This window comes from Cibotium barometz, chromosome 31 (genome assembly GCF_041138505.1).
Source record: "Cibotium barometz isolate CiBa-2024 chromosome 31, ASM4113850v1, whole genome shotgun sequence".
Taxonomy (NCBI): Eukaryota; Viridiplantae; Streptophyta; class Polypodiopsida; order Cyatheales; family Cibotiaceae; genus Cibotium; species Cibotium barometz.
Window position 1 is genome coordinate 48,973,892 of NC_141076.1, and position 6,667 is coordinate 48,980,558.

A 6,667-nucleotide genomic window follows, 5' to 3' on the forward strand; every position below is an offset into this window, starting at 1 on the left:
CTCTCTCTCTCTCTCTCTCTCTCTCTCTCTCTCTCTCTCTCTCTCTCTCTCTCTCTCTCTCTCTCTACACACACACACACACTTGTGCTTATTAAAAGTCAAAATACTCATCTTATATTATAAATCCTCATAATTATAACTTATGGATTGGTCTCAATTTTTTATTCTTCATGCATAGGTGCATAAATTAGAGGTGGTTGAATCAAAGTCTTCCTCCCATGTGGACCTAAGCTCACTGTACTCCCTAATTTCCTTAGTGTTTGGGTGTATGGCATTCATCATTCACAATGGTATAACCTTAGGACGTTCCTTGCCATCAAGAGTCACCCATGTTGTTCCTTACTTACCTTACATGTCTAATGTGGCCATCATTTAAATCCAATTCAAATCATCTCCCTCGTCTATGGCCTATGGCTTGTAGGTTGAATCCTTCTCTAGTCTTGTGTCAGTATCCTTTTTGCAAACTGAAGCAGTTTCACAATGGAACATAATGGATTGTGGTATTAGATTGATTTCCAAAAAATCCACCACTACCCATAGGGCGTATGCAATCAATCACAAGATCTGCTCTAAGGATTGAGTCCTTAGAGATAGGTTGTGTCAAATACTCAATGGTGGTGAGTCGAGATGTGGTAGGTAGGCACCATGGCTTGTGGTTATGGGGGTGCTCGTGGTAAAGTCAATTGGGGTCTAGAAGCATTAGTGAGAGCTTGTAGACATGTTTGGCATTGTGAAGCTTCATGACCATAGTGTCCAGAAAAAGTCAACTGGGGTCTAGAAGCATTAGTGAGAGCTTGTAGACATGTTTGGCATTGTGAAGCTTCATGACCATAGTGTCCAGAAAAAGTGTAATTTCCATTATACTGCACCCCTCTTGCAGGCTCACTTGTTATATGCCCTTGTCGACAGATTAAACACCATTGTAGCTCCCTCCTTTGGGTACATATGTACGTTCTTAGGAGCTTTGTTGTCTTTCATTCCCTCTTGGAGTGCTTTCATGAAATCTATAAAGTTCATCTCTGTTAAAGTGTTACCTTTAGCTATGCGTTTGACAGTTATGGTGCTATGCCCAATAGCTTCGGATGCAACATGATTTGGAATCAAAGGCTCTCACCCCTTTGATCATGAGGTTATCTTCCAGTTGGATGGCATTAGTTATAACTTCATCCCACGTGGTGATTCCTCTAATGACTAAGCCATTATAGATCTCCTCATGTTTTAGTCCTTGGATAAATTTGTCAAGCAATTGATTATTCAAAAAGCATTCATGAGAGTGCAATGAGAGTTCAAATTTTTAAGCCATCTAATGAAATCTCTAACCAACTTTTCTTTCTCTCTCTCTCTCTCTCTCTCTCTCTCTCTCTCTCTCTCTCTCTCTCTCTCTCTCTCTCTCTCTCTGATTTATGCAACTATGAACCTACACTCCATAATACCCCTTCACATGCAAATTGAACAATCGTCTAAGAACTGTGGAAGTTCACATGTTCCTCAGACTTGAGAGTTCTATACCAATCCCCAACTTTACCATCTAATATAAGGCTAAAGACATTGGCCTTGGTGATCTTATTTTGTTCTCCTAGAGCCTCATAGACTTAAATCGAACACTTCAAGATGTTTCCTAGGATCTCCATCCTCAATGAATTTGTGAGTCGATTGTGCAACCCTTCCAAAATTGATTCGGCCACCATCTCTCATAACATGTGCCATGTTTTCAGGTACCGCTCTCCCTAAGACTTATACAAAGGAATCTGGATATGTTTTGGTAGAGGTGTTGATATGATGGGTGCAATAAAGGGTGCCAATACAGGCACGCGGGTGTAGAATGTGGTATAATATGAGGGCATAGTGGTCTGTATCCTAGCAGAGTTGGGCAAGCATCATATGGAGGTGACACGGGTCCCACTGATGCTACAGCAACAACTAAGTGAGCATGTGGTGGCATTCGTCTAGCTGGCGGCATCATTCTCACCCTAGGATGTGAGCTGGCACCTATCTACTAGAGTGGAACATGGCAAATTGAGGTTGTGAAGTGGATGCTGCTCCTATGGCTTGGTTGGCAATGACAGCTCTATTAGGAAGAAGAACTCATTGCTCTTAAGGAATACAAGGATTGCTTTGCATGGACTTACCATGGCGCATGAAGAGAGTACTCGTTAAGGTTATGCAACACACAATCCCTATGGTACCAAACGCTAGACTTGTCGAGTAAGACCCTATCCTATGAATCCCAAGTATGCTAAAATTGTTATAAGGAAGAGATCGATAAGCTTATTGAATGTGGATTCATATATGAGATTGAACACACATGTCAAGCAAGCGACCCTATCCTATGAATCTCAAGTATGCTAAAATTGTTAGGAAGATATTGATATGCTTATTGAATGTGGATTCATCTATGAGTTGAACATTCGGACTGGGTTTCACTAATTGTGGTTGTACCCAAAAAGAATGGAAAATTGAGAGTACGTGGTGATCTTACAAAGATAAATGTGGTAGAAGAGACCATTATCCCCTACCATATTCAGAACACGTTCTTGAATGTGTAGTTGATGGCAAGGAAGCATATAGCTTCTTAGATGGATACTCAAGATATAATCAAATTTCCATTGCTCTTCTCGAGGATCAAGTGAAGAATACTTTTATTACAAAACATGGTATATTTGCTTATAGAGTTATGCCATTTGGTCTCACAAATGCACCAGCCAGAATTCAACAACTTATGAATATTGCTTTTAAGGATTTTCTAAGTGAGTTTTTTTGGTTTCTACAGAGTACCAAATAATAGTCTTCATTATCTACATTTGTTGATGTAATGATAATAGCAAAGTGGTCCCCCATCTCAACCATGTCAGTAAGTTGCTCCTTATCCTCCTAGTACATTACATCATCTTGCTCAATGGATGTGCCATCTTGGCCACTGATGGGTTCTAGCTTGGTTAAGGACCATGAATCCGAATGAGAGAGAGAGCTACACTTGTCCCATGCTTCATCCATGCAGAATGAACAGAAACATAACAAGCTTGTCAACAATACCTATGTAGGATCTTTCTTATTGAAACCCAAGACAGAGTGCAAGGAACAAGTACCCTTGATAGTTTGGCAGTCCAAGCCTTTGAACGGTTAACATCACCCACCTTTACCTCCACAAAGTGCCTCGAGTTCACTAAATCTTCCTCCATTTGCCAATTTAGCCACTCTATGACATCATGAGCATTTTGTAGCTTTGCACCATTTACATCTAGTTGCTCAGCAATCAAAGCAAGCACTTTATGATGACTGCTCCCGCACCATCATGTTCTCCTTTGCCATGGCTGGAATAAGTTCCACATCATCCAAAGGCCTAACATTGCCTAAAAAGTGGAGATTACTCTAATATAAGTATTACTAAAATATAATGACAAAAAAAATGCGTGTGAATGGATGAAATATAATAATTTAATCAGTAAAAAGCCATACCTTGCAACAAAGTAAAACGGGCCTGCTGCCTTGAACTGAGATGCTACTTCGTTAGACCAAACCAATTCCTTTGATGGCCTTGGACATTGAGAAAATTTATCGAGCAAGTAATCCAGGTTATGCCATTTAGCATTGGTTAACTTTAGACACACTATTGAAGTCCAAAGATTTGTTATAGATGGGTATATTCTAGTGTAGGCAACACACTTTTCTTGCCCATTAGGTCTACGCACCATACAAACACAATCACATATCTCCATGTAGGGATAGTCTTATGGAGTTCATAGCTAGACGAAACAAATCCATTCAAGCATGGCACACACAGCAGAAATATTCCTTTCCTTTAATGAAGTAGGGCTTCAGATATTGAAATGCATGGAAGCCCATGACTACTGTGGGATGTTGTTCTTTGAAATTTACATAGAATTCAACTTGCATAGTCAGCCAAGAACAAGGGGTGATATACAAATATATATGTTACTTTGAAGAATTCCATGGTTGTGAAAGATCTTAACTTGTGCATTCTGCTTCAACTAAACTCTTTAGTACTAATAGTGCTATATTGACTTACTTGCTAACCTATAATTGCACCATTCAGTACTAATATTACTATTATTACTAATAGCACTATGAGTACAATTAGTACTAATAGTACTGTGAGTACTATCAGTACTCTTAGTGCTATTAGTACTATCTGTACTATCTGTATTATCTAGATTATTATAGTATTATGTACTACTTTCTCAAAGCATCAATATTGTCCAATACTATGCAGCACTTTATTTAGTACTAATATTAGTATTAGTATTAATAGTATTGTGAGTACTATTAGTACTATCTATACTGTAATTGCACTATTTAGTACTAATATTAGTATTAGTACTAATAGCACTATTAAAACTAATAGTAATGTGAGGTAGCATTAGTACTAATAGTACTTTGAGTGCTATTAGTACTATCTGTACTGTCCAAATTACTATAATGTAATTCAAAACTAATAGTAATGTGAGGTAGCATTAGTACTAATAGTATTGTGAGTACTATTAGTACTTTGAGTGCTATTAGTACTATCTGTACTGTCCAAATTACTATAATGTAATTCAAAACATAATAGTATTATGTACTACTATCTCAAAGCATCAATATTGTCCTTAGCACTAGTTACATAGTATAACATAGCACTATTTAATACTTAATACTATGTAATAAGATAAGATTAAGTTCTATAATACTAGATAGTACTACACTATAGATAAAAGTGTTTAGTATATGGTTCTATTTAGTGCAGGATGTTACTAATTAGTATTGAATGACTCTATTAGTACTACTTAGTACTTGATAGTACTTAATGGATAACGGGTTTTAGTACTAAATGGCATGTGAAGAACCTTTTAACAAGATAAGTTGTTGTGTAATTACAATTATTTAGTACTGATGGAACTATTTATTACTATTTAACTACTACTTGAGGGTACTATTTAGTGTTGGATGGTACTATTTAGTATTGGATGGTACTACTTTATACATAAAAGAGTTTAGTGGATGGTACGATTTAGAACATGATATTACTCTTTAGTATTGGATGGCACTATTTACTAATATTTAAAAGTAAATAGTACTTAATGGATGAGACTAGAGTACTTAAATGCTACTAATTAATATATAGTTAAGTGTACATTATTTTGTAGAAGTGCTACATGTGAAGCCACAAGAGGTAAAGTTTTTGTACTGATTAGTTGGATATATTACTTTATAATATTTACTCTAAGAAATGGATAGGATATACCTCTATGACCTCCATAAAATGGGTAGGATGTTCTTCATATTGCTTCCGCGACAAATCCTCTTTTTGCAAATGTATTTCTTCGATGGAGATACCCTTGTATTGTTTATCCAAAATTCTATAGCACACTCAATAAACCTCGTGACTCAAGCCACCATTCTTGGGTCTCCGACCACTAATAGCCCATTTGAAATTTGGATCCTTTATGCTAACACAATGTTTCTTAAAATTCCATAGATGGATACAAAGAGCTTTTGCAACTTTGCTATCACCACTGATAGTAATGCGTTACTGCTATTGGCAATCATGTACAATGTAGATCTCTTTGCTGCCAACTTATCAGCATTGTGTGCTCCTTTTACATAAGCCAGAGACCTCTTCAAGTTCTCCACAATTAGCATTGGTACACTATGATTTGGGAGTTCAATTACATCCACAATCTCTTTAACTTCCAGATGCTACAACATCCAATGCAAAATGTGTTGAAATCATGGATCGAGCTCTCCTAACTACACATCCAAATAACAAGACATTTACCTTATCATAAACTAATCCTACACTAATCACAATGCTAAACTAAGGTGGATAGAAATGAAAAAGACTCATCATGAGTGTGTGCAAATTAAGGTTTAGACTCAAGTTCATTTAGGCTACAAGATGGAAACTTGTACTCATAAAAAGACTTGAGATGTTGTACTTGTATTCCAATGCTTGAAATGTCCTCCTTTTATATGAGGAGAGTACAATATGGCCTTTCTCTTGCATGTGGGATAATTCTCACTTGGTGATGTGGCTTCTCACACTCACTCCATATTTTCTTTGTGCTCTTTGGCACCACATTTCTCAACAAAATGTAAGCCAAAGATCGCTTGTCTCTTTTTTGAAATGTCGCACCATTAACAAAGCCAAGCATTGCAATTTCTTTACAGAACAAGCTGACGGTTATATAGAGCAAGATTCCTCTCTTCACCTAGCTCAATTGCACTATTACATTGTGGAGCTAAACGATTACTAATGTCTTTATACTCCATTGTAATTGAATTGGAGGAATACATCCTACAAAACAATGAGTATTTGATTATAAGTGAAATCAAGACCAATAGAATATTCTTATGTGGAAAAATGATATACAAAATCAACATGTGAGAGAGAGGGACAGAGACAAGGTAGCAACTTGGTATGGAGTATAGATGTGGAGAGAAATAAATTGATAGTATAGCCAACATCAGAGTGTACTTGCACCTATGTGTATGGAGAGAGAGAGAGAGAGAGAGAGCATACCCAAATATTGTATATAGTAGTACCTGCACTTGTGTGATAGCCCGAGAGGGAGAGCTATGTATGTATGTATGTATATATATATATATATATATATATATATATATATATATATATATATATAGAGAGAGAGAGAGAGAGAGAGAGAGA